The 27,769-nt window shown below is 40.6% G+C and overlaps 1 protein-coding gene across 5 annotated transcripts in view; it reads right to left on the reverse strand.

Annotated features, from left to right (window-relative positions):
• The window catches only part of Kank1 (KN motif and ankyrin repeat domains 1), a 111,568-nt gene extending 84,598 nt beyond the window's left edge, over positions 1 to 26,970 (reverse strand). For 2 of the 5 annotated variants that reach the window (XM_033757749.1, XM_010640130.3), the window contains exon 1: positions 26,790 to 26,969. The gene's annotated coding sequence lies outside the window, so the exon portion shown is untranslated. Of the gene's footprint in view, positions 1 to 14,453; positions 14,521 to 26,789 lie in introns of all 5 variants that reach the window. The other 3 variants (XM_010640129.3, XM_010640131.3, XM_033757750.1) reach the window with 3 other exon arrangements.
• Between the last annotated feature and the right edge of the window lie 799 nt (positions 26,971 to 27,769).

Below are 27,769 nucleotides of genomic sequence, written 5' to 3' on the forward strand. Positions count from 1 at the left end.
TTTTTGTTATTTTTGTTATAGGAGCCCAAACGAAGAGACTAATTTAGAGCTTGAGACAGAGGGCAGAAAGGTGTAGTACTATTTGGGAAACCACCCAAGATCAAATCTACAGGTGGAAGAAAGCAGGCTTTTGATATGCTGATTACCACCAGTAAGAAAGAGAAAATTAAAGGGGAGCTTTAAGTGAAATAGGGTAGAATGTAATCCTAGCAAATGTGAAATAACACCTTTGAAGATAGCCGTTGAGTGAAGCAGTGTTTACCATTAGATTTGTGGAGAAAAGCTTATTTTAAGAGTGTTTTTATGAGGATCCTATAGGAATGTAAGACTTCATTAAAAGTATGTGTGTGTGTTTGTACTATGCATTTTATAAATCTTCTAAGTCACTGATTTTCTTTAAGCAAATGTATTAAAATACAAAAATTAATGTATTTCTATCCAATTGGCAAAGATTTAGGTTAAAAGGAGTAAATGGCCAGTAAGCTGTGAACAAGGCTGATGTCCCCTCACCTGTCTGTTCCTGGAAACAACATGGTGAAACTTAGGGGTAGAGAGAATTACCCTGGAAGAGTCAGAAGAGGGGACTGCAATACCTAAAGTGATTGGAGGATCAGAGGAATCTACACAAGATAATTATAAGGAACCAAGAGCTAATTCACCAGAAATCAAAATTAACAAGGTTGTGAAACACAAAAAGGTCACTTTGCCTCAAAAGAATGGATAACTCAAGGCTTGCCCAGAATCTGATAGCAAAGAACCAATATTTGCCAAATATTCTGCCTCTGACAGGACACACCGAGACACTTTATACAGCTGGTACCATGCCCAATTGTAATCCCACGCCCAAGAAACAGATTTATCAGAGATTCTATGTACATGGTTTTTTGAACTGAAAAGAATATCCCTGAAATGGAATACTTCTCAGCCATAAAGAATGAGAAATTAGATTCATTCATAGGAAAATGGATACATATTGTGATAACACTCCTAAGTGAAATAAATAAGTCACATGTGTATAAATACCAAATAGTTTCTCTGGTGTGAATAAACTATAATAGTACACAAGATCCTAATGAGATAATTGTCAATGTGAAATAGGAAGAAAAGGGCTAAAGGTGTAGGGAAAGTGGGAAGGGTAGGGGATAGGTAATAAGGGACAAGAAAAAATAGGAGAAAATGAAAAAAATGAAATAAACTGTTTGTAAATGGGAAGCGGAGGAGGAGGTGAAGGGAGGGCAGGGACAAGGGGAAAAAATGAGAACCAAGTCCTGTCATGTAAAGGTACAAGATCCCAATAATGAATGTAACTGTTCTGTATACCTAAAATGTACCAATAAACTCATTGAGGAAAAAAAAAAAAAAAAAAAGAATATCCCTGACCCAGCAGAGGGGGACAAGTTACAGATTCCATCATAAAAGTCACGATGATAACCATGTGAACAAAACCTCAGAGAAGGTACAGGAAGAGAAGGCAGGAAGTAGCTCGCAGGGTTCAAGTGAGACTTCAGCCCAGCAAGCTTTGTTGGCTCCCTGGAGCAGAAATGCAGGGAACTCAAGCCAATGAACTCACTGCCTATTCCTGTCAGTTGACTCCTGTTTTCAACTAGCCTGCGACACAAATGGCGAGCCCATCTACTGTTTCACGTCGCCATTCGGACCAGCCGCAGAATTCCAGACAATGGTAGAAGTAACTTTCTTACTGACCTGGCTAAAAACGAAAACAAAAAAACCCTTGGAACTAAGATTCTGTGATGTACCCCTGAATGTATTAAGATGTTTGTGAAACTGATGCAAGGCTTCAATATTTATGGAGTAGGTGGAGAGAGAATCATGAGAGTAGACATCTTGGATAAGCAATCTGTGAACCTGCTGCTAGTCAGGAAGAATGCCTACGTGAATTAACTCGTCTTTCAGTGACCGTCTAGAACTTCGACGTCCCCAATGGTTGCTAAAACTACATAAGCTACGACGCTGAAAAAAAGAGTATCTAGATGTGATAATTGGCACTTGCACAGCCATTCTGCAACCACAGAGAGCTAATCTGAGGATACACAAGCACAGGAGGATAGCAGGGTGGAGTCACAGTAACCAAGGTCTCTGGTGACATCATTGCCATAATTATCACATAATCGACCCAAAAACTCGCTTTCTGGACTTCTGACGTAAAAATATTGACATTTCTCATGCTTAAGGCAATTTTTCTTCTGCCCCAACTTAAGGAGTTCCTTTTAAAATCTATGCTATATTATGGACATCACATGGAAAACCCTGAGTACTTACTACTAGGGAAAGTATCTGCAAAGTACCTAACTAAAAAAATTCTAAATATATTAACAAGTATTTAACCTGGGCAAAAAAAAAAGGCACTTGTCCCTAGGTTGTTTCTTGGTCGGAGGACAGTGCTTCTAAAAGTGTGGTTGCCAGATAAACAGCATTATCATGACCAGGGACTGTAAATTCCCAAGACTCACCCAGACCTGGTGAGTCAGAAAGCCCTGGGGGCAGGGCCCAGCAATCTGTGTTTGAACAAACACTGCAGGATTGTGAAGCCTGCTGCAGTGTAAGGACCTCTGCTGTAAGAAACTCACGTATGACACCAGACATTAGTCATCATTAGTAACCCACATGAATGGTGCACTCTACAAAATGGGCTACCTAAGTACCAACCTGCCCTCCAGTTCTTAAAACGAGTATTGTTAGAGACAATGAAAGGCCAAAGAAAATAATGAACATTCAACAAATGCTCACACAAAAGCTTTTACATCTTTATTGTCAACAGATAAGAATATTTGGAAGTATTCATAAAGGAAACAAAAGACCTGGGAAAAGCAAAGTTGAAAAAAAAGAATGGGGTTGAGAAAAGCACGGCTTTCTTTTTTTTTTTTTTTTTTGGTACCAGGGATTGAACTCGGGTCCTTGCGCTTGCAAGGCAGGCGACCGAACATGGGGCCTTGGACACGCTAGGCAAGTATTCTACCACTGAGCTCTACCTGTACTCTGATAAAACATTTTTATGAAAGTTAAGAAACTGCCAAACAATTCTTAGAGTGGCTATACCATTCTACATTCCCCTACCAATAAATGATTTTACAATATCTCTGCATACTTACTAGCATTTGATTTTGTCATTAAAAATATTAGCTTTTGACACAGAATTTTTAAAATCAGCAATGGTACTGGGTTTTGAGAATGTTATGTGTTTTGGGAATGTTATGTGATCTTTTCAGGTTGGCTTTCTTTTTTCTTTTAAACGTGGTATAATTTCTTGAGATCCATCCAAGTTGCTGTATGTATGAATAGCTTATTCTTTTTTTGTCATGAAGTTGCATTCCAGTCAGGTATGACTGCATCTGCTTATGATTCCAGCGCTCTGGGAGATAGAGGCAGGAGGACTGCAAGTTCAAATCCAGCCTCGGCAGTTTAGTGAGACCCTGTCTCAAAATAAAAATACAAAGGGTTGGGGATATAGCCCAGTGAAAAGGCCCTAGGTTCATTCTTCAGTACCTCAAGAAAGAAAGAAAGGGCTGGGATTTAGCTCAGTGATTCTGCTTCCTGCCTTGCAAGTGCAAGGGCCCGAATTCAATCCCCGGTACCAAAAAGAAAGAAAAAAAATTCTAGAACTAGAAGAGTTTAATCATTTTTTGTTGTAGGACATTTTGTTTCCAGTTTTTAACTGTTACAAATAAAGCTGCTATGAATGATTTTGTACAAGTTTTTATGCAGACAAATGTTTCATTTCTCTAGAATAAATGCACAGGAATGTAACTGGTGAGTCATATGGTAAATAAAAAAAAAAATTTTTTTTTTTTTGGTACCGGGGATTGAACTTGGGTCCTTGCGCTTGCCAGGCAGGCCACCGAACCGCTGAGCTAAGTCCCCGTCCGGAAAGCACGGATTTCTGACACAGCCGAAGTGAAAGAGTTGTTGGAGAAGTAGAATAGAGTTAAAATTGTCGGGGTTGGGGTGGGTGGGGTGAGGTGGTACAAGAGAAAACAGAAAATACTGTATCCTGAAGGGTGCACAGCTCTCAACACAGGACCAGATGAGGGGCAGCAAGCTCTAAAGCTGCTGGTAAAAGGCTCAAGAAGGAAGTTGGCCTTCTGGACCTAGATTGTGTAAAGGTATTCAGAATGGCATGCCTACCAAGCACCAGACTGACAAGTAACTTTCAGGATCCAGGCAATAACTACCCTGCAGATCGGAACTGACTGAGCCTCTATGCTTTCGTATTTCTGTGGGGAGAAGAAAATTGAGATCTTTATAATCCATGTTAGGGAAACAGAAAAGGGGAAGGTGGATGGTTAGCTATCAAACTCACAATGACAACTGTCTGGACACAGATACTGAAAATTTAGTAATTATTCTGATAATTCCCCACAAGAAGGGTTTCATACGGAAACGAAAGAGCAGAGCCCTCAGCCAGGCTGCCCATCAGAATGGCTTGGTGAACTTTTATGAATATAGACTGGGTCCTTCTCCAGACCAAGCAACACCAAGTCCTGAAATGGGACTTATATTGGTATATTTCAAAAAATACTCCCCCAATAATCTTGGTGAATAAACACTTAACTGAGAATATCAGAAAAAAAGTGAAAATTTAAAAAACTAAAGCTCGTATTTTCTGTGCAGAAAATTAGTTCACGGTATTTTAGAAAGACATAAAAAGGAATGTGAGTGGGTGGACAAAGAAAGAATATGAATAAACTGGGAATGCCACATTTACTTTTTCTCATTCCATTATTATGGAATTATTAATATTCTAATAATGGAAAGAGATCACTATTATTCTATTTAATGAACTAGCCTGAACTCAAGAAGAGTCTTACTGTGAACATTTTCTTCTTCAGATTCTATTAGTCTTAAAATTTTGGAGAAAAATTTTGCAAATACTAATCAGGGTTCTCTGAAAAGTATACAAGCAAACAGAGAAAAAACACAGACACGCCCTGAAAGACCTTACAATGCACTGGAAAGGTGTGAGCTTTACACCAGTGCCAAAGGACAGAACAAGCAGCTGGTAAGGAAAGATTTATATAGCAGAGAGAACTGGAGTTAGGACCTGGGAGGTGCCCAGGGTCTGCAAGGGGCAGAAAGGAAGTTTGGTGATGGGCAGGCATAAGGCTTTGCAAGGCATTGTAAAGAGACCACAATGGTTGGTTGCCATAGAAACGTGATTCCCCCATCAGTGCTGGTTTAGGAAAGGCCAAGTGACACGGTTCTGGTTAACGAGGTATAAGGAGACAGCCCTCTGGGGGGTGACTTCCTCATGCTTAAGAAGAAACACCAGATGCCCATCTCGGATGTGACACCTGTTACTTTTCCTGCCACTCCGCCTCTCTGCAGAGTCCATCTGGGGACGCACCAGCATGTGCAGGATGGCAGAGAAACGGTATCAGGAGCCACTGAATCAGTTAACTTCAAAGCTGCTCTCTGCACTTCATTTATGAAAAGATTATCCTTATTGTGGAAGGGAATTTGCACTAAGATTTTCTTGCATTTTTTACATGCATCTAATACACATTCAAATGTTAAGAATGGAAAATAAGTATGAATTTTTGAGTGCCTAAAAGGCTAAATTCAGGAATCTGGATTTTGTGTTATGGATAAACAGACTTTATTAAGTAGGACTCCTGTGATAAGAACTAGTGCTACCGCAAGTAACCTCAGCAGCGTAAGAAGGGTTGTGGATTTATTAATAGTTCATGAAAAGTTTTAACCCACAATCTTACCGAGGGCCGGGGATTTAGCTCAGTGGTTCCGCAGCCTGCTTTGCAAGTGCAACGTCCAGAGTTCGATCTCCGGTACCAAAAAAAAATAAAAGAATGAAATAAACCCATAATCTTACAGGACACAAAAAGTGTGGTGTAGAAAAACAACGGGACTGGGCACAAAACAGTAACATCTCCCAAGATGTGAAGGAAAGAGCTATGCCACCTCTGCCTTTTGCTTTGCTAAAACACCCACATTCACTTTCAGATAAGGCCCTAGGCACTTTCCTCCTGATAATCAATTAGAAATCCTCCAGTAGCCCACTGGAATGGAAATGCCCTGCCCCCTCTCACACAGAGGCCAAGTTGCAGCTACGCAATCAATTTTAAAGGCCCCATCAAAAGGTAGGCCTAGCCTTGTGCCTTGAAGGTTGCTAAACCAGCATATGACAGAAGTTGTAAAAAACAAAATTACAAGCTGCTTTATTTTGCATGAAACCTCCACCTGCACCAGTTATAGTAATTAAAAAATTATCCTCTTCATGCTCTCAATAATTATCTTCTCTAACCAGTTTTTAAAAGTACTTTCCATTCAACTTTCATTTTAAGATTAACAATATAATTACTAAACCATTTATTCCTTTAACCTCTTCTCTTAGGCCCCAAGGTGGGGAGCCTATCAAATAATTACGTGGCTTGGATGTATCATCCCAAACATCAAAATTTCAGTAATATATTTGTCCAAGAAAGCCTAGAAAAGCTGACTGCCAATATCTGATATTAAAAAAATACATATGTATCCCTACTTCTATAGAAGATTACTGCTACTATCTACCAAATGCCAAATGATATTCAAATTCAAGGTCAAATATCACTACCTTTTCATTCAAATTTTGTTAAGTGACTATTTAGATCTACACAGGGTGCACACACTAGGCTAGGAAGACAGAACTAATGACAGAGCCTCTACTCATGGAGCACTGAGGGAGGAGAAGGACGTGACTAGACACACTGTAATTTAAGTACTTGCTCTACTGGTGTGAGCTGAAAGTTCCTGAACCATAGAAGCGCAACAGAGAACCAAGGCCCGGGATATGGGTAAAGGACCATGCAAGGACAACACCACTGAAGTGAGCCTTAATGATGAGTAAGCTGACCCTAGGGGGAGGAAGCACAGTCTTCAAAGACAGAAGCAAAGCAGAGACCACAGGTTGGGGGGCGTATAAGGGAGTAACAGGAAAGTAAATGTACAAAGGCTGGGTGACCTAAGGGCTTTGTATGCCCATCTACAGAGTTTGAATTTGATTTTTAAAGCATAAGGAGTCACTGCAAGATTCTTAAGCTTAGGATTGTGTTAGTTTTTGGAAATTACTACTCTGGCTAAGACAAGGAAAATGACTTGCGCAAAGGAAGAAGAGAGGCAACCCAGAGAGGTCGTTCCATGGGGTGGGTAGAGTAGGAATGGCCTAGAGAGGGAGACCTGCAATTGAGGTGAGGCAAACAGCCTTGAAGAGTGTGGGAGGAGGGAGCCTGAGGGTAGGGTTGCTGTTCCTCGTGGAGAGGAAAGAAGTCATGAATCTTGAGGCGAGATACTGTACAGACCTTCTCTAAAGGGAAGCCCCAAAAGGGTTGGGTGCTAAGGAGTCTGTACAGCATTCCATCTCGTAAATCCCTCAATTCACACAGGCTACTGTTTGCTGGGCAGAGGCTGCACTGTATATCTGACCAACTTCCAACTCAACTTGTAAGTTCAGGCTCTTTGTCTCAAAGGCAAATATATGTGTAGACGGGCGTGATGCAAAACATTAACACTGAACAGAAACTAACTCTGAACAGCAGCAACAAAACATACAAGTCATTCCTACAACTCCTTATGGGAGACATTTCTGCCTACCAACCAGTGATACTCTCACTTTGTCGTTTTTCTTGATCTTCAACAACCAGAAGTTTTTTTTACGGAGGGAGTAGTACTAGGGTTTGAACCTAGGGCCTTCTCACTGGGCTACATCTCCATTCCTTAAAAAAATTCTTTTATTTTGAGAATTTCTTTTGAGAAAGGGCCTTGCTAAGTCACTAAGTTGCCTGGGCTGCGCTCGAACTTTTTATACTTCTGCCTCAGCCTCCCAGGGTGCTAGGATTACAGGTGTGCATGGCCACACTTGAAACACACACACACACATTTTGACTAAATCTTCTGTAGTCTCTCTCATTTTCTATCTGAACTGCATCCACACTTTTATTATCTTTTACTCTTCTCATCCTTTGTTCTTAAACTAAGCACTCAGATTCCACTTACAGATGAGCTGATGTATGCAAAGTGCGTAGTAAAGTGCCTGACACATAGGCCCTCAGCAAATTATCGCCAACTGTCTTACTGCCACTATCCTCTCCCTGAATCACCAACCAAGAAGCTATTAGCCTAATTTCTCCCTCCACTTCATTATATTTATTCTCCGGCTATAAGTACGTGAGGTATTATTATCCCCTTGTGTCTGCAGAGCAGATTACAACTGAGAAGCTATGGAACTGAACTGTTCACGATCTTCAAGTGGAGAAGGGAGAATGAAGTATCACTTGTTATGTACATTTGCTTTTAGAGATCAATGTTTTTCTTTAAGGACATTTCCTTGGACATTTATAATGTGTTTGCCCATGATATGCCTTCCAGGAGGCTGGAGAATAGTTAAGTTACTGAATCAGAAAATGTCATTGTTTTTCCCGGTAACTCATCTGAGCAGATGGCAAATGACCGTTTTAACAGCTTCTTTCTCCATTACATGCAGAAATATTTATTAACATTGTATTTCTGTTGCGTGTGTGCAACCAACAAGAAACCAAGCTAGGCAGCAGCCACTGGGGCTGGGAAAAGAGTGAATGAATGGGGAATCACTTCGCCCTTTGTCTTAGCAGGTAAACGAGCCCAACTGCCACCTAGGGAAGGGAGGCCCACTTATTTTCCTGTAGTCAGCAAGGGCTAAGCTAGTAACACTGGGAAAGGTCCGGAGCTACTCACCAAACATAACCATATTTTAGCACATCTATTTGTTTTATGTAACAACTAAGAAAGCAAAAGCACATTTGAAATTGGGACTTTAGCAGGGCAGTTCCCCAGGAAGCCAGAGCACTAAAAGGTCACAAAGAAATCAACCCACCCTGTAAATAAGGATCACAAGGAGGCTATATGTCAACCTGGCAAGTGGAGGGAGAGGGGTCTCTCTCAAGGACTTGATCCATGAACCACTTCTCACCAGGGATTGCATTCTGAAGCTGCACCACCAGTGAGGCCCAAAGACCATCAGGAAGAACTCTGATCCTAGGTTTACAGTACCCAGTATCAGAAAGAAATAGACTCCATGGGAACTATGAGATGCATCTTTTACATACATTAATGCATAAAAACAGGTGCAATGGGAACAGAAATAAATACAGGAATCTTCACCCATTGTGAAGTCACCATAAGTTATTCAGAGCAGGGAGTTATAAATATAAAAATCAGAAAGAGGTCAAGATAGAAACCCAAGTCCAAAAATCAGGCAAGGATCCAAAAGGTGACCCACAGAAGGCCACAACAGGACGTGGGACAGGGGCAGAGCCATTGAGGACTCCGCAGCCAAGAGCAGATCACGGACAAAAAGGCTGGGTGTGGGCTATAGTTGTGACCCTCTCATTTTCTGATTTAGGGTCAAGTGAAAAGCATCCTCTGCTTCAATTCTTACTGTTAAAGAGGAGAAAATATCTTCTCTAGGCTTACTGATGAAATAAAACAAGTAAATATATTTTAAAGTGTTCTGTATACTAAAAGAGCACTGTCCTAATAAGATACTTATATTTATTCTTCACGTATTCTGAATGTTCCTTTAGTTTTCTAGTTTTAGTTTTCTAATTTCTTAAATTTTACTTAAAAGAGGTCTGTACATAAGTCCAGCCCTTCATAAATCCCTATCAAGTAACTAAATAAATACTGCCAAAATCTAGCATCAGCCCTCTTTGGTCCCAAATTCCTAAGGACTGGTTACCACTGTTGCTGAAAATAGATGGGGAAGAAAAAAACACACAAAAAAAAATCCATCAGAATACATCCAGGACAGAATGTATTCATGCTTTAAAAAGCACATCGTTCTCACAGTGCACTCTTGGCCTCCTTGAAACTCACAACAACAAAACCGAAAGGTAAGCGACACAGATGTTTTCACAACAGACCGAAGGGAGACCACAGGAGGAAATGTCACAGTGGGAGCTGACAGTGTAGAGGACGTGGGCTTCCACATGAGAGGGCTGTTGATTACGGGCAAGGACGACCGGCAGCAACTAGGGGCACCGTGGGGAGAAGAGACACATGTCTAGGTTGCCTGGAACATCTTGGTATCTTTGGGTCAAGCTCATTAACAGGGACAGATGGGAAACAAGACCCTTGCCAAGCACAATGCCTGGCATGAAAAGGGACAGAAGGCACATGGCTGGGCATAACTGGGGCCGAAGAGAAGGGCTTCCATGCCAAGCCTTGAGTAGCAGTGAAGACACTGACAGGCCGCTGTTGTTCAGGAAGGAGAGCAGGAGGGAATGGAGACTTAGGTTCTTGCAGGCCCTGACCTTCCCTTTCACATGCCCTGGGGCGGGGGACCTAACTATGAAATAAACAACAGGGCAGGAAGAACTAAGGCACAGTCTCTACCTCACACTTCTGCTTCCAGATATTTAAGGATGAAAACGTTTAAGGAATAGTGGTCAGTGCAGTTCACTCTCTGTGGCTCAACCTTCATTATGGGCTGGGAAACAGAGGAAGCTAAGGAAAGAAGAAATCAGCTAAAGACAGATTAATAAAGGCAAAACCAGCTGCACACAACAAAAGGAATAAGCAGGGAAATGAGACTGAGAAACAGTGTGTACACCTGGGATGCAAGAAATTAAAGGAGAGGTAAAGAGAGTTGAGTGGAATGCAGGAATGATCTGAATGAATGATCTCTTGGTGTAGTAGATACCAGGTTAAACCCAGGAGACGAACTGAGGCAGACAGGGGAACTACAAAGGGGCCTGACCTTTCAGTCTTCCAATACACAGTATCACCCCTAAGCCAAAACACTGTGAGATGATCATTCTAGAGCACAGGTCCATGCTTGACTGAGGTGGAGTGAAACTACGTTTCATTCGTTTTATTCTAAATATGTTTGAGGAACTCTATTTTTATGGGGGCTGTTTCAGTTAACAAACATGGCAAGGAATAAACTGGTCCAAAGCACTAATTATACAAAGTGACCACAAGTTGTGGTCTTTTCCAGACAGTCCTACACAAGAAGGTATGTAGAAATACTCAATTTCTAAAAGCGATAACCATCGGAGGACCCAACCCACACATTTCTTGTGGATTAAAGGGCAAAGTGAAACAAAAACAAGGAGGTCTGAGGTTTGCCTTGTTCCTACACGGTATTTCTGGGAAACTTGGACCCGAGGTTTGTTTTACCTCAGGCAGGCTGTTTGCCAGCATTTTTGTTGGACTCAATTTCCTAAAGATTTAAATATTTCCTATTCTCAATCTTTGGCTTACAGCTAAATACTTAGTGGTTCTTATCTGGAGGCCCTATGTGATAAGGACTTAGGAAAATACACTAAAAAATGTGCTTCAACAAATCTTTCTCATGTCAGGAACAGTCTTTTCCTCTGTGAGGCAACCTGGCCCTTCGAGCTCTCTGCAGAAAGTCTCCTGCCAAAGATGACTGCGCAGGCCCTGGGGTTCACTCTGGACTCACAATCCCACGGGCTGCACACCTGTGGAGCACATTCCAGACCCACAGAATCTCACAAGCAGAGTTTCATGTCAGGTTCCACTGCCACTTACAATTTAGAAATTAAGGAACTAAAATGTCAAAAAAGATGGCCTAGGGGCATAAAGTAGACTTACTGAAAGGTTTAAGCTTTAAACTGAGGCCTGTCTAGCTGCAAGCCCCCTATTCTCACTCACAGATGAGTTTAAACTGACGCTATGGTAAGGAAACATCTTTCTTAATTACATTTTTAAAGGGGATATTGGGTTCTTTCTTGATACAAACTTCAGGATGCTTCTGTTTTTCTGCAACCCTGGTAGCTAATTTTTTTTTTTTTTTTTTTTTTTTTTTTGTTAGCAGGGATTGAACTTGGAACCTTGCGCTTGCAAGGCAGGCCACCGAACCACTGAGCTAAATCGCCGGCCCTTGTGTAAAGTATTAATAACCATAGTCACTCTGCTATATCCTGCCACAGACACATTTTGCTTTTCAGGCAGTTAGTTGTTGCACACACTGGTTCACAAAGTCAGGCTCTAGCTGATAGGCTATTAAAGAGTTAATGTCCCATTCCAAGACAGAATGGGAAGAGAATGAGATGTGAAGGACAGTGAGTAAGAGGGAGGAGGAGCATTTGGGAAAACACCAGTGTGCCTGAACAAAGATGTCTGGCCTGCCTAGGCCTGAACGTGACAACTGATAATACAACGAAAAAAACTGAGGCCGGCCAAATGTACTTGGAGAAAACAATGCCACCTAAATAAGAGTCTACTTAAGGTATTTTGAAACTACAGCAAATTCTTAATGCTTCAACAACTTTCAACATTTAAATATAGGAATATGTTATATATGAAATCCTTTAAAAATATAGTAAGGCAGACCTGAGAAAAATCTGTGTTATGTAGTTAGGTGAAGTAAAATTACTAATGGATCATCACATATATTTTTTTCCCTTGCTGAATGTTGCGAAGTTATTATGATTGTAGTAGCTCACATGATCTTAAATGGCAGACCTATTTTGAACTAATGTGTCCGCTCTTTGAAAAAAAAACTATGCATTTTCAAAATTTAAGGCAACTAGTCCCAAGCAAACCTAATGACATGTAAAGTTCTTGTCCCAATCAAGTAACTTGTCACTATAAAATCAGCTTGTCCTTGATGCCACAGCCTTGATTTACTCCCATTCTGTTCTCTCGCCCTCTCTACCCAACTATATAAATACTGTGTTTTCTCAGTATTATATGGCTTAAAAAGTAATGTTTACACCAACTAACCTGGAGGCATGAATAAGAGTACTCTTAAAAATTCAAAAGCACCATAAATCTCCCCCACTCAAGACAATTATTGACTCTGAAGCTACAAGGGGGCTTTAAAACAAAAAACAAAAAACAAAAAACTGATCTGGAGAAGCTACCCTAGCCCCAAAGAGAGTCTCGCACTTTTTAATGTCCAGTTCTCCTACTAAATGTGGTGTGGATTTTCACCAACAGTCAGCAAAGTTAAATTCAGAAAACATTAAATCCACATCTAAAAGCAGTTTTAATTTTCTTACAATTTGGGCCATAAGATACTCAAATAGGTAAAGTTTAGTCAATAATTCTTTACGTCTTCACTTCCACAATGGATTCGCAGTTTTAAGGCACCAAACTACCAAGCGCAGCAAATTATATTTGTTACAACAGAGAGGAAGCAATCTCGCCTTAGGGTAGACGTTGGAAGCCCAGGACAAGAGAAGAAAGGCAGCCTCCGCACCCACCATGCAGGACCTTTCTTACTGAACTCAGCATATGACCAAGTGGAATGCTGTGGCAAGAGACATTTTTAAATCGAGCAAGCTCTAGCATTCATTGTCATTTAAAAAAAAAATCATTGGGTATTATTTTTAAAAGTTGATACCTCTGGTGTTGTAAAACAGTGAATCAGGCACTTAGAAGTGAATTTTTTTTTAATGCTTTCTTTTTACTTTAATTTTTAATTTTTGCAGGGGGGTAGGGGGATGCTGGGAATCGAACTCAGACACTGTGCTTGCCAGGCAGGCACAGTGCCACTGACCTAAAACCTCGGCCCTCTTTTTACTTTAGAAGTATATACTAGTAAATATTTTAACTGGGAGATGATACCTATTTCTTGATTTTTTAAAAAGTGCTTTTTAAATATGATCTAGATCTCTAGAACACTATTTTTTCCTCAACAAGGGAAGTTTTGCGTTACACTGGGTCTAATCGGTGTATTTTATTCCTAGGAATACAGCTAATTGCCCAAAGAAAACTGAATTCCATGGGTAGAGTGGTATTAGAAATGATCTTCAGGATGATGCCTCGCCCACAGGGTGGTTACAGTAGGAGGCAGGAGGGTTGCACTTATTTCTCTGATAACTGCTCACAATGAGCTTGGCATCCGGAGGGTGGTTCCATAAATACTAGCGACTGACAACAGCCAGGATTCATTTCATCCTCCACTCTACCCACATCTTCTTTCCATAAGACATTCCCCTCTATAAATACGCTTTCTTCTTTATGAAAGTGATAAATCTTAGGTGGAGCCCAGCCCTGTGAGAAACATGAGCAGGAAAGAGGAAAGTAATCAATGCGCACTTAGGTACCTGTCAGGAACTGGCCTGCCGATCTGAGTCTCCGCCAGGGAAGAGAGGTGCAGGATATCAGCCTGTCTAAGTTGGCAGTGGGAAAATACACATCAGCCCAGGAAGAAACTTTTCCTGCCAGCCCATTCTGCTTGTGTCTCCCTTCACAGAAAGGCGAAAGACAAGTAGCTGGGTCCTTATCGTCATTAAGTAGCTGACAAGGGCTCTGCCTGCCAGGCTGGCTTCAAGATTAGTGAGAGACTAGTTTCAGGGTCCCCCAACTTTCTTGATCATGGAACAAAAATAAATACTTCTCAAACTAAAGAGATAAACGCAGGTGAACAAGGGCTGACTTTTCTGAGAAAATTAACAAAGGAAAGAAAACCTAGGTTGTTACTGGATATTTACCGCCTTTTCTTCTACATGCTGCCATTTCCGTTTGTCTTTTGAACACAAAAGCAATGAATGTCTTGATCTGAAAAAATACAAGTCAATACGGGTGAGCTGCAGAAAATAAACATAAAAAATAACAGGGTAAAATAACTTCAAGAACAGCTTAACCATATGATTTCTTTTTACTCAAAATTTTAGCAGAAACGTCATGTAACATCCCAGGAAGAAGGCAAGCATGAAATTTGACCTTGCTCTCTTCTTTTACCTCTGCCACTAGGCAACAATGTAAGCACAGGTTCTCCACCCACAGATGGGAGGTTAACAGCCAGCAGAGCTGCAGCTAACCCACAGTGGACAGGTAGCAAAAGTGAGAAGTTTTGTTTTCTGTTGTTGAAAGCCACTGAGATTTGGAGTCACGCAGGGATGACTACTATTTTGACTGATATTGTCTGCAAACTCTGCATTGGGGCTGAACATGACCACAGCCACCTTCTCCACACAAACATGAATGTGGCCATCTTTTCCAGGATAGTGGAATGAGTTAAGCTCATTAACTGAGGGACCACTGCAGTGTATTCAGAACTTCCAATGCTGAAATTTGTAAGTATCAAGTAAATATCAACTAAAACTTTTTATGGGGTATCGAGAGAAGAAACTTGTACGCTAACTGGTGGCTTGGAGAAATGACAAAGATTCTGTAGGTTAAAATAAAGATCTGAGGTATGCAGTTTGATAGTAATTTGGGCAATGTTTAAAATGTCTATTCAAATGATCAAATGAAGATAGCACCCAAGTTGCTCCAGACAGAATATCAACTAAACCCAAATAAATCACTAAATGACTACAGAAAATAGATTCACTTTTGTCCTCATGATATACCTTGCAATGATGTAGTTACAGGGGTTGGATGAAAATTAAAAGTCTACTACTAGCCTAAATAATTTCCTAAATTTACCTAACCCTATAGATTCGTATCTTGTTGACTGATACATTTCAGAATTAAACAACCCTTCTTTATTGAGTGTCAGTTAGGGTGTGGTCAGGCTGATGCTGGGTGGCGAGATAACACTGGTACGATGGTTGCGGCCTTCATCCAAGACATTCCTTAGGTTTTGTCTGGGAAGGAACATGGCTTCTGCTCAGGTACAGAAAAATATGTACAAGTTGGTATTCCTATAGAGTTTGGCATACCATGGAACAGAAATAGGCAAGCATTTCTCAAGGGATTTAGCAATTGTTTTCTTCATTTCTCTTTTATTCTTCATGGATCTTTAGTTAGGTGAGGTGCCATTTTGCATCTCTTCTACTACTATCTTCTATCTCTAGACATCAAATAGAATACGTAAGATCTGTTTCTGATGTGGTGGACATACTGTATGGCAACCTCACTTATAACCAAAGGTTAGTGTTAACTGCACTAATGCAAAGACCACACGAGGAAAATAAATTGAGAAGGCACCAATTATGTAACTAAGTCTCAATTATGTAATTAAGGACGCAGCAATATGGAACTAGCCCTGTGCTGAGTACCATGAGAACAAGGAGAAATCCTAAATTCCAGCCCGTGAGTTTATGGGTGTTTTTAGGCTAGTGAGAAAAAACAATGAGAGAAGAAACAAGATCATTCCTCTCCTCAACCAGCATAATTAAGAAATGAACAGGATGTGAGCATGCAAGCCACCCTAGGTAAACTGCCTCCTTCCTGATAGTTTTTATGGGAGGAAAAAATGATGATGTCACAGGGACTAAAACTAAATTGGCAAAATTACAATTCTTTCCCTAAACAGTTTCAGTTAAAGTATAATGTCTTTCTAAATCTCAAGAAAATGACATTAATATTCACACAAGACAAAATAAATGGTTAGAACTTTCAAAGAATGTCATTTTAAAAGGGGGGAGTGGGAGTAGAGCGGAGGAGAATGGACCACCCTGAGAAGATGCTAAACAGATAGTAAGGAACAGAAGGAAAAGTACTTGCCATGGTCATATAAAAAGTGTATTCTAAAAGTACGCACCTGCAATTTTGTACTAAGTGAAAACTGGGTTTCTGCCACCAGCTTTGATGCACAAAATCCTAAATTCAATCCCCAGTACCAAAACAAAACAAAACAAAACAACAACAAAACCGGGTTTACATAGAATTAACCAGAACCAAAATACATCAATACAGATGAGTAGAAGTTTCAGGTGATGGGCTGTAGGTGTGAGGTATTTTAAATATATAAAGTAGATTGACACACATTTCTTTAAAATACTACTTGCATTAAATTCCACGGCTCCATTACTCTACCACCTCTGGGGGTGGCAGTGCCACTCCCTTAAGGCCCGTGGAAATGTGCAGGGTGTTACTGTTAGTCATGTCTGAGGTCACTTCTGCCCTTTAACGGGCGAGGGATATGGGTGCAGAATACCTGTGAGACACAAAACAGTCCCACACAGAGACAGACCGTCCCATTAAAAGCACCATCAGCATTGCTATAAGAAATTACCACTACGAGTAGGTCAAAGATCAGTTTTTCCAGGAGTTTTCAAGTACTAAGACCCACTAAAGGTCCTAAATTCAACCAAATACCATTAATGTAATCCTATTATGATTTGAAAATAATGAAGATAGAAATGGGGAAAAGAGCTTACATGAAAAAAGAAAACCGCTTCATTCCCTGAACAGGTTGCACTGCTTTAATGCTAGATGTACCAGACACCGAGGGTCTAAAAATTATCACTACTTACTGAAACACAATTGTGCAGCTTATCACTACAACATTATCCCACAGCTGGTTCCCGAATGATTGCAACTCTTGCCCTGAAAGTTCCCAAAGAAGAAGCACAGAAGCCCCACAGCCCCTGAAAGACCAAGAGTCAAACACACGGCTCGAAGATTCTCACCGAGTGAATAAGAGCTGCTTGGTGCCATCCAGAAACGGCTGTAGCGCTGTGTGTGGCACTTTCTCCCTGGCCTTGAACAAAAGGGGACCAAGGATGGAAAAATACCCTCGTGTACGGTGTGGAAAAGAAGAGCCTCTGTGCTCAATTAAATGGTTTTCAAGCTTGTATGCATTTCAGTACTTGGAGAATCAAGATCATACTTAACTTCCCAAAAGGCTGTTGATACTGCCATCTAGTGAATATAATCCTTGTCACAACAGAAAGTCACAAAAACTCAAGAGCTCAAGGGACCATATTTCTAAGGCAGACTTTGAGAAGTCTGTGTTCTATTTTCATTTGAAATATCACACACTGTATACCACAAAGAAGAAAAAAGTAATGAAGTCAGAAGTCTGTGGCTTAGTCTATTTAGGAGTTAGCAAAATGGGACATCAAGCACATTCCGTTTTTCCATAATGGCCTGAAGCTCTCTCTGCTAAATCTCGAGCAGTGACTGTTACAGCCGAACTCACTCTCCGTGCACTGCTCACAGCTTGGCCCACCTGCCCCGTCTAGCAAACGCTTGGGCTTTTCCTGAGTTAGTAGCGCATTTCATTTTTTGGGGGGGTACTGGGGATCGAATTCAGGACCTTACACTTGAGGCAGGCGGCAGCACCACTGAACTAAATAAATCCCCAGCCCTCACTTCATCTTAAAGCCCCGTTAACTATATATCTGATCACAAACCCTTGTTTGCCTAGGTTGCCTGGGGGCCACATCAGTGGTCCATTCCCACCATGTTGATACCAGACAGTCTACCTCAATCTTCTTTTTTCATTTCCTCTTTGTTATTTTCCCTCTGTCCCAATCACCTACTAATTTTAAATTTCATTTTCTATATCTTTTTAAGTCACTATAAAGTTTTTTCTACCGAAACAAGACTGAGTACTTATAAATAAAACACATTAGTGACACTTGCTGCATGTACCACGCTCTTGTTAGGATCCTGATCACATAAACTATAAGCATGGGGATGCAAGTATCAGGCATTAGCCTTTCCTTTTTTAGATAATCATAAGGTCTCTTTTCAGTTAATGCACCATAAGATAAATGACTGGTAGTCTAAGCTGGGGCTCAAATTAGTGTCACCATAAAGGAGATTACCCACTTACAATTACTGTCTTCTTCGTGCTTCAGTATGGCCTCCTGAGATGTGGGGCTTAAATTTCCACAGCTCCTTCAACTGAAGGGGCTATTTCTCCACTTCTCATCCAACAATTCCACATATTCTAAAACGTGAAGTATTTATATACATGTTTCACTTGTTAATCTAAACACTGAAGGCAGAATACGATCTGCCTCAATAGGCATGAAGGTAACAATCGTGAAACTCTGCATACTGTCACACAGACATACACATGCATGCACATGTGTGTACACACACACATACACACACACAATGGGGCTACCTCTTTGCTGCTTTAGCACATACCACACTAATCTAAGAAGTGGGATCTGCATGCTGATTAACTGCTCTTAATCTACGTTTAAATAATTTCCCAGAAACTGCCAAGAGCAGCTGAAAGTTTCAGGCAGGGTCCAAGGCATTCTGGATAATATGTGTATTCTTTAGGCATATGAAAGAAATTTTTTTGAAATGAAGTCTTGCTGTGTTGCCCACAATGGTCTCAAACTTATAACCCTCTTGCCTCACTCTCCACATTTTCCTTTAAAACACTGCATTTGTATATGTGCAGACGTATAAACACAAGAATTAGATGGTTAAAGTGATAAAGAAAACTGAAATATAGCTGGAGGATAAATTATTAAAGAGACCTGGGTAATGAAACAAAAGTATCATGTGAAATTCAGGCAATTAGCGTCTAAGGTTCTACATTTTGTACATCTTGCTGTTTAATGATATTTACAGTTCATTTTATTAATAAGTAACACAAAACAAAACATCTTCAATGGCTTGTTTGAAATTCATATTTTGCTCTGGGAGCAAGGTATAAGTCATATCTGAAAAGCATGACAGACAGAGGACAGGGATCCCAAGTTCAGCTATCACTTGAGGTTCCTTCCGATGTTCTAGACAGAATCTTGGTGGTAAAATCAGAAACTAGATCACACAGTCAGTGAGGAACTCAACCCAGGGAGCTAGACCCAGCTCAGTGAGAGTGATCTGTGACTTACTAAAAGATTTCTAGTTTGCCTGTTTTTAGTAAAAATCTATGGATTGGCTGGGATTTAGCTCAGAGGTTCCACTGCCTGCCTTGAAAGGATAAGGCCCTGAGTTTGATCCCCAGTACCTGCCCCCCAAAAAATCTATGGACTGAGTCCAAGACCGATAAACAGAATTCTAGGGCTGACGGCAACATCTCTGAAGGACAAAATCCACTATGCATGTCAGGTCCACCTTCCCTCTGAACATAGGGGTAAGAGGTAGGGTTGGCAGGCAGAGTGCTATAGTCATCCAATGAGAATCAGGCCAGCATAAGTGAGCCAGGGCACAGCAGACCCCTCCCTCAGAGACAAAGGACTAAACAAGCCAATAAAACCATCACATGGGAGAACACCACTGCTGCCTTACTCTACAGGCTCGTGGAAGAAGTCAACCATTTGGAATTAGCAGTCCTATGTTCTGGCCCCTTGCTGCAGGGTCCTACTCCAGACCCAAATGGAAAAGACCACAGACTTGATTTGTTTGTAGATCCAGATTAAAAAGCAAAGTCAGACGCCCAGTTGACAGACACACAAGGCTGGAAAAGTTGTCTCAGTTTACTCTCACAGTCTTCTAAGGCTGGCCATCTCTCAAGGGCCTGGGACAGACAATTCTCCTATCCACAAGGGCCTTTCCAGGATTCTTAATCCCAGGATAGGGATAGCGGGGCCCACAAAATTCCAGGGATCTCTCAGGGGGCCTGGATGTCACTTAACACATCTGGTACAGCAGACTGCATTTTGTCAAACCAGATGCTCTATTAAACCAACACTGGACGCCTCAACATCTTGTAGAAGAAGAGAACCGCTTGCATGCCATTTTACAAGTCACTCAGATAAACCAGTACCTTATTTCATTGGTTACTGCATCACATGCCGCCATCACCTCTATCCAAACCATCTATTGTTAGTCTAGCTAACGTCTACTTCAGGGCTCACTACGGTTCATTTTGGAGAGGACTGAGGTCAGAAAATTCTTTTTTTTAACCTAATCTACTCTTACACTATTTCTATATAAGTTTTGTAGTTTAAAGATTTTTTAATTAATATAAAGTGTTCCACAAAACAAAACACATTCCTTTTCTTTTTTTTGCTGTACCAGGGATCAAACTTGGGACCTTATGCTTTTGAGGCAGGCAGTGGAACTACTAAGCTAAATCCCCAGCCCCACATTCCTTCTTGTGACTTCATTATTTTATAAATTTAGCCCAGGGAAATAAATTATTATGGCCTACATATTTCACTGTAATGATATCTGAAGTAGCAAAGAACTAGACACAGTCTGCTAACAGTGGGAAGATGGTTTAGAGTATGGTACACTGATGTGACTGAATATTATTTATCATTATAATTGTAAAGGTTTCATAAATGAGTGACAAACCCTGATATCGCAAGTAAAAGCCATATTCCAGTTAAAAATTAAACCACATAAATAAAATGCAAATTAAGCATATAAAAAGACTGAAACATCTGTAAAGAGTAGTAAAGTTTATAGGTAACTTGAAAATATTTTGACAATTTTCTTTAACAAATAAATACAAAATACCTGTTAACCAGTGGTCTAAGGAAAATTCTGCCATAGTACCAAACACATTGATCATTCTAAGATAATTCTTCTTAGAGCTAACTTTATTGGGATTTATAATCTTGCCTAAATTTTAATGATGTCCACAAAAGGAAATAAAAGGCGTACCAGTGGATTAAGAGGCAAAATATATGTTACCAGGTTCAACATACACTAGCTCCATTTAAAATGAATTTGAGGGCCAGGGTTTAGTTCAGTGCCACGGCAGCTGCCTCGTAATCACAAGGTGCTGAGTTTGATCCCTGGTACCAACAAAAAAAAAAAAAAAAAAAGAAAGAAAGAAAGAAAGAAAGATAGATCGATCGATAGATAGATGGATGAACTCGAGGTAACTAGCAATTAAGTTTAAGAAATCCCTCCCAGGGCCAGGGATTTAGCTCAGTGGTTCTGCTGCCTGCCTCGCAAGCACAAGGACCCGAGTTCGAGCCTCAGTACCAAAAAGAAATCCCTCCCAAAATTTACAAAGTAAAAAACTTATCCAATGCTCTCTAAATTAAAAGACTGTGGATTCATAATATCAATTTAATAACATGTCTTTTTTTTTTTGTTGTTTTGTTTTCTTTTTGTGGCACTGAGGATTGAACCCAGGGCCTTCACACTGAGCTACACTCCCAGCCCTTTTTACTTTTTATTTTGAGCGAGGAACTTGCTAAGTCACTAAACTGCCTAGGCTTGGCTTGAACTTGCAATCTTTCTGCTTTAGCCTCCCAGAGGGTCAGGATTACAAGAATTAGCAAAGTAAATTTTACTAGTCCAAGTGATTTCAGTTTCTATCATCACCAGCTTTTGGAGGAATTTTAGGTCAAGTTTTCTTCCCTTTGTGTTCTCAGAACATAAGGATTTTCAATGCTCTTAAAAAACATGAGTGCCAATGGACGACTGGCTAAGGAAGAGAGTTAAGTAGGAGGCCAGCAGTGACCCTGAAAGCTAGCAGAGGCGTGAGGACATGCCCACGTGCTATTTCCCATGCTTCCATCCAAGAAAATGCTGTGCTGAAGCAATGCGTATGAATGCATCCATTATGCATACTGCCACGGCCCGATCCCACTCAAAGTTTTAACACTGACTTAGTTCACCTCCCTTGGATACAATCTGGACCATCGGCTGGGGTGGAGGCTCAAAAGTAACTTTACAAGTTGGCTTCTCAGGTGCGGTTCGGCATCCACACCCTAATAACTGACAATCTTTGTGAACAAGCATTGAATGCTGTTTATCCTGTTGGCTTCGCGGAAGCCTGACTACATCAGCTTGGATGGTGACCCCACCAGTCCTGAAGGAGAGCTACAGATATAGCCTACTCCTGTCAACTTCAACTACTGTGACAGAGCCCACACTCACATGCACTCAAATTACCATCTTCACTTCACACACTGTAACGCAAGGACATCTTTCTATTTATTAAAAATTACTTCTTTGAGATCTTTAATGGAATACACAAATGCTGATAAAGAACTACTCTAATTTCATGTAAGCGCGGTACATCTCAAATGAAATCATTACTGTTGTAATTCTCAAAGCTTTACACCTTCTTCCAAAAATTCCATGATATTAGATAAACACACACACAGATAATCAAACAAAAAACAAATAACAGAGACAACCAGGTCAGGTACCAGCAAAGAGAGAAGGGGTTGTTAAGGTGCTTCCAAGAGATCAAGCTAATTTTAACACCAATTCCACTGCAGTGTTTTCTTGCCACTCCATGGTACATTCCCTCCCTGCACAGTGAGTCAAGAGAGGAAGAGAGTAGTCACGACGGCTCGCACAGCTCTGGATGCATATTGTTCTGGAACTGCACCTCGGGGCTGGGTGCAAAGAACAGGGCGGCCTCCTGGACTGTGCTGAGGTATGTGCGCAGGAATGAGCAGCCGACCCGGGACTCGGTAGAAGGAAGGATCTGCACAAGAACCAACAAGCCCACAGCTCAGGTGCCAATCAGACCTGTGTTTAGCAGGTGTGGCCATCTGCTTCCACGTGGATTATGATGTGCCAAGGCTAACGTCAGTGCCATTTGGATGACCAAAAGCACACAAAGGAACTAAGAAGAACAAAAAAAGTGTCACTGTGTAATTATTGGTCTAAGACCAGGTTTTAAAGAAAAGTCGTAAAATTAGAATTCAAGGGCCAATCCCAAGTTTCCCTTGGGCATAAATTCTTAAAAATAAAAATCTGAGTGGACAGCTATACCTCACCAGTTCCTTCTTAGTTTTTAAGCCAAATGAATAGCCAGCCTTACCAAATCCAAGCCTCTGGGAACATCAACTCCCTGAATGCATACACTTTGCTGTTTTTCTCTGGCTTTTCTACAGAAAAACAGTGCCTGCCTTAGAGCAGGTCCTCAATATGTATTTGCTGAGTAGATTAATATATTTTAAGAGCTTATTAATTATAGTCCTTTTTTAGCTGCAATTGACCTGCGAGAGCACTTATATGGTACCTCTCAATTTTACTATTTTTTAAATATTATAAACTCTAATTTGCTAATCCAGTGGTGCCTCGGATCACAACACCTTCATTTGCAAATCATTTGGTTCACAGACAGAAGCATGTGTGGCAAAATTTTGTTCTATTTGCAAACTCTGCATCAGATGACAAATTTGACCCCAAGCCATCTTTCCCTCACGAACACAAACATGAACACGAACAAGCATGTGGTCATCTCTTCCAAAATCACAGAACAATTTAAGTTTGTGAACTGAGGTACTACTGTATTAATACAAGTGGCTGAACGATGAGACACAGACCAGAATTCAGCACGTAGCAGAACTTGTCGGTCCACCACCTATTCTGACGAGAAGACATCTGACAGCCTAGACAGGTATGTCCCTAATAAAAGTGACCCTTAAATGATTTCTGCCCATTAAAATAAATGTAGGTAAAATAATGTTCTGTAGAAAAATATAAAAACAATATGAGTAACAGCCTTTTTTTTCTTTTTTTTGTAGATCTCTGGATGTACATTAACAAGGCAAGCTGGAGCTGTATGAAAAAATTTACATTAATTAGTTTAAGTGCTTTTAGCTTACATTTATAGCATCACATGACACACATCTTCAATTGTCTTGCATTTATTATATGATCAGAGGACTCACTACCCCAGCAATCAGAAACATCTCTGATGACCATTCCTAAAGGATGGAAACCTTCCTGCCCACCTTAACGTAACATAGCTGTTTTAAACCCACATTCTCTAGGGGCCGGGGATTTAGCTCAGTGGTTCCACCGCCTGCCTTGCAAGCACAAGGTCCCGAGTTCGATCCCCAGTACCAAAACAAAACAAAACAAACAAACAACTTTGAGAAGCTTTACCCAACATCCATACCTGCTTTGAAAGGTGCCCACCCGAAACCACAAAGCCATGATGGACAAGGCAACCCGACCTCAGCGCTGAGGGCAGGGCGCTCCATGAGTAAAGGTACTAGGCCAGGCCAGTGCGAAGACAAATCAAAAAGCTGAGGATGAGACCCAAAAGCGGGGTGCAGCGAGACAAAGGCTTTTGCAGCCAAGCACCAGAAATTACCTGGGGCTTCTCCCTGCAGCACATGCACCCAGGAGGAACAGCAGAACTCACTCTCCTTCCATGAATACTTCAATGTCTCCCTGTACCACAGTCACTAAACTAAAATCTTCTAAAGCCAAAACACTGCAGTGATGAGAGGTATCTCCCATTTCATGATACTCTACTTCAGCAAAGCAGTCTGCCGTTTTCTACTTAAGCTAACTTCCTCAAATTTTCAAGTCTCTAAGCAGCACATATCCGATGATAGCAACCTTTTCCTTGCTGTTTTATCTTCTAGTGACGTTCTAGGTGTGATTTAAGATCCAGGTGGTAAGAAGATACTTTCCTACACCAACAAAAAACACAGATCAGAACTAACTGCTCTTTACCAATATGTCTGTTTCTTCCAGGACAAGAACATTCTCTGAAACAGAAACTGTAAGTGGGTGGTTTTCTTGCTACCTCACAGATATATGCAGCAAATACAAAACAATGACAATTCGTCTTCCAGCTCATATTCTAAGCATCACTTACATGAAAGCCATGTGATGTTTTGATATTCAAACCCGTTAGCCAAACAGTTTCTTTTTGTGTTTAAGTAAATTGTGATTCCTGTGTTCACGATCTCTACTATATTTCTGGCTAAGTAGAGAACTTCCAGACTGCATAAACTACCTAACTCCATGAAGTCCTAAATCATTTATCAGACCAAAATCCTCTTGTACCTTAAATCCAACACCTATGACCTCACTTTTGTAGACCAGGTAACACAGGTTCTTGATTATACACCAAATGAAAATCCACCCTTTTCCTCTTCTCCAAACCTCCTCCTTTTAAAAGATCTCACCATGAGCCCTACACAGTTAAAGGCTCTTATGTTCGAGACCTGGGAAGGACAAATGGAGGGGACGGCATGCTCGAGTTAGAGCATTTTATTCATCCAGTAAGTTCCCAACTACATCACTTGGCTGGGCTTCCTGAATTCAAACTCTGTACAGTGCTAACTGGGAACAGGGGGAGCCTGGGGCCCTCACGCTGCAGTCTGAAGTAATTAGAACTGACACCTGCTTATACTCTGCACGTTGTCATGACTGCTGCCTTATTCTCCCTGCCATTAACGCTGCACCAGGCCATAGCCTCAAGTTTCCACTTACAGGGAAAAAACAAAACTCTAGAGAGAAGACACCCAGTTTCAAAAAAGAGTATAGTTTGGGCTGGGTGTGTGTGGTGGTGCTTCTGCAAGGCCCTTGGTTCAGTACCTAGTACTTTAAAATAAAAAAAGAATAAGAGAGCGAGTGAAAGAAAGCAAGGGGGGGAGAGAGGGAGGGAGGGAGAGAAAGAGAGAGAGAGAGAGAGCGAGCGAGAGTGAGAAAATTACACAATATAGCTCAGGTCAGTGTTACAGCTCTTGCCTAGCATGTGTGAACCTCTAGATTCAATTCCAGGTACCACAAGGAAGGAAAAGCAAAGCAAAACAACATTTTTACCATCTTAATTACTTTACCTTATATCCAATATTAGAAAGTTTCCATTAAGATGGAAGGAGAAGGTTTTAGAAACCGTCCAACACAAGGTATGGAACACAGTTTCCATTCAATAAATGGCTATCACTGGAATCATCATTATTTACCATGACTCCAGAAAGGAGAAGGAGTAAAGAAGTGAACAATTACTTGTTTGGTGCTCTGAATATTAGCTGTAACTTTCACGTTAGTAATGGATTTGTGAACAGTTACTCCAATTAAACACTCTATAAGGGCTGGGGATTTATTAGCTCAGTGGCATAGAGACTGTCTGGCAAACATGAGGTCCTGAGTTCAATCCCTGGTACCAAAAAATAAAGAGTCTATGAGATCAAAAAACTGCTGAAATCAAGATGATTGGTAGTTTACCCTCTTCTGTGACTGTGACCTAATGGGGGGGGGGAAGAAGAAGAACATCAACAACAAAACTATAGTAATTTTAAAACAATTTTGGATTTTTTAAAAGAACAACTTTAATGCTTGTATTCCTTTAATTAATAATAGGATCTATATATCTTCCTCTTCTAGAACTATGAAAAGATAAAGAAGATGGCCAATGTAGGAACTGTTCAGAGTAAGAAAATATAAAATAGTGATGTAATGTATCTACATAACTACCATATACAAGCACTAAGAACAAGTCTCACAATACTAACCTCTAAATTAGATGCAAGACATGCAAACTGCTCTTAGTAAATTCTTCGGTTTGAATGATCAGTTTTTGGAGCTACTTCAAGCTCCACAAGATCTCTTCTTCTTGGGCTGGGTATGCAGCTCAGCGGTGGAACACTTGCCCAGAGATCGCTTCTTGCTGCAAAGAACAAAGACAATTTACACATTTGTGGTCAGAGTCAGCCAGCCACGTTTCTGAACTGCAAACAATTTGACACAGACTTTATTTTTCAACCAGGATTTGAACAATATTGACACACTTCCTGTCTATAAGTCTCCTCATGTGTGCCAATTTTAACAAGTCACCATTAAGTGAGCTGATCAAACTGACTTTATATCTACTCTGTCTGGAAATGTCAAGTTCTATTTTCACATCTGCTATACCCAGAGTTACAGGAAAAGAGCTTACTTTAAAACTGACAAAAGATTAAAGTAATGACACCCAGTTACAAAGTGCAGGCATAGCACCCAGATACGGTTTTATAAACACCACTGTCCAGTAGAAGGATGCAGACCTTTGTGGAAAAGTGATTGATTCTAAGGGTAGGGCAAGGAAAATTCAAGATAAGCCTGGAGTATGAGCAGATGCCACAAAGCAAGAAAGTACTTGCAAAGGGGTAGAACACATCAAAAGGACACGAGGGTCAGCCTGAAGGAGCGCACAGTTGTCAAAGCTGGAACAATCTAAGCACCAAAATAAATAACTTATAGAATAAAAGAAATTCCAACACTTTCATATTAATAGAAATGATTAAATTAGTTGATGGACAGATAAGAGATAGCTCTTCCTATAGAGTTCCAATTAATAAATATACAATGAAATCAACTCAGAGAAATCTGTAATTATCTATAATTACTGTAGTCATTATTGTAGGGAATAATCTACCAATGAACGCTAAACTCTGCAGGCAAAAGCTTGAAGAGAAATAGGACACTTGCACAGTGCCAAAGTATCTCCTCCAAG

The sequence above is a fragment of the Fukomys damarensis genome, unplaced genomic scaffold (genome assembly GCF_012274545.1).
Source record: "Fukomys damarensis isolate Sample0158 unplaced genomic scaffold, DMR_v1.0_HiC HiC_scaffold_31, whole genome shotgun sequence".
Classification (NCBI taxonomy): domain Eukaryota; kingdom Metazoa; phylum Chordata; class Mammalia; order Rodentia; family Bathyergidae; genus Fukomys; species Fukomys damarensis.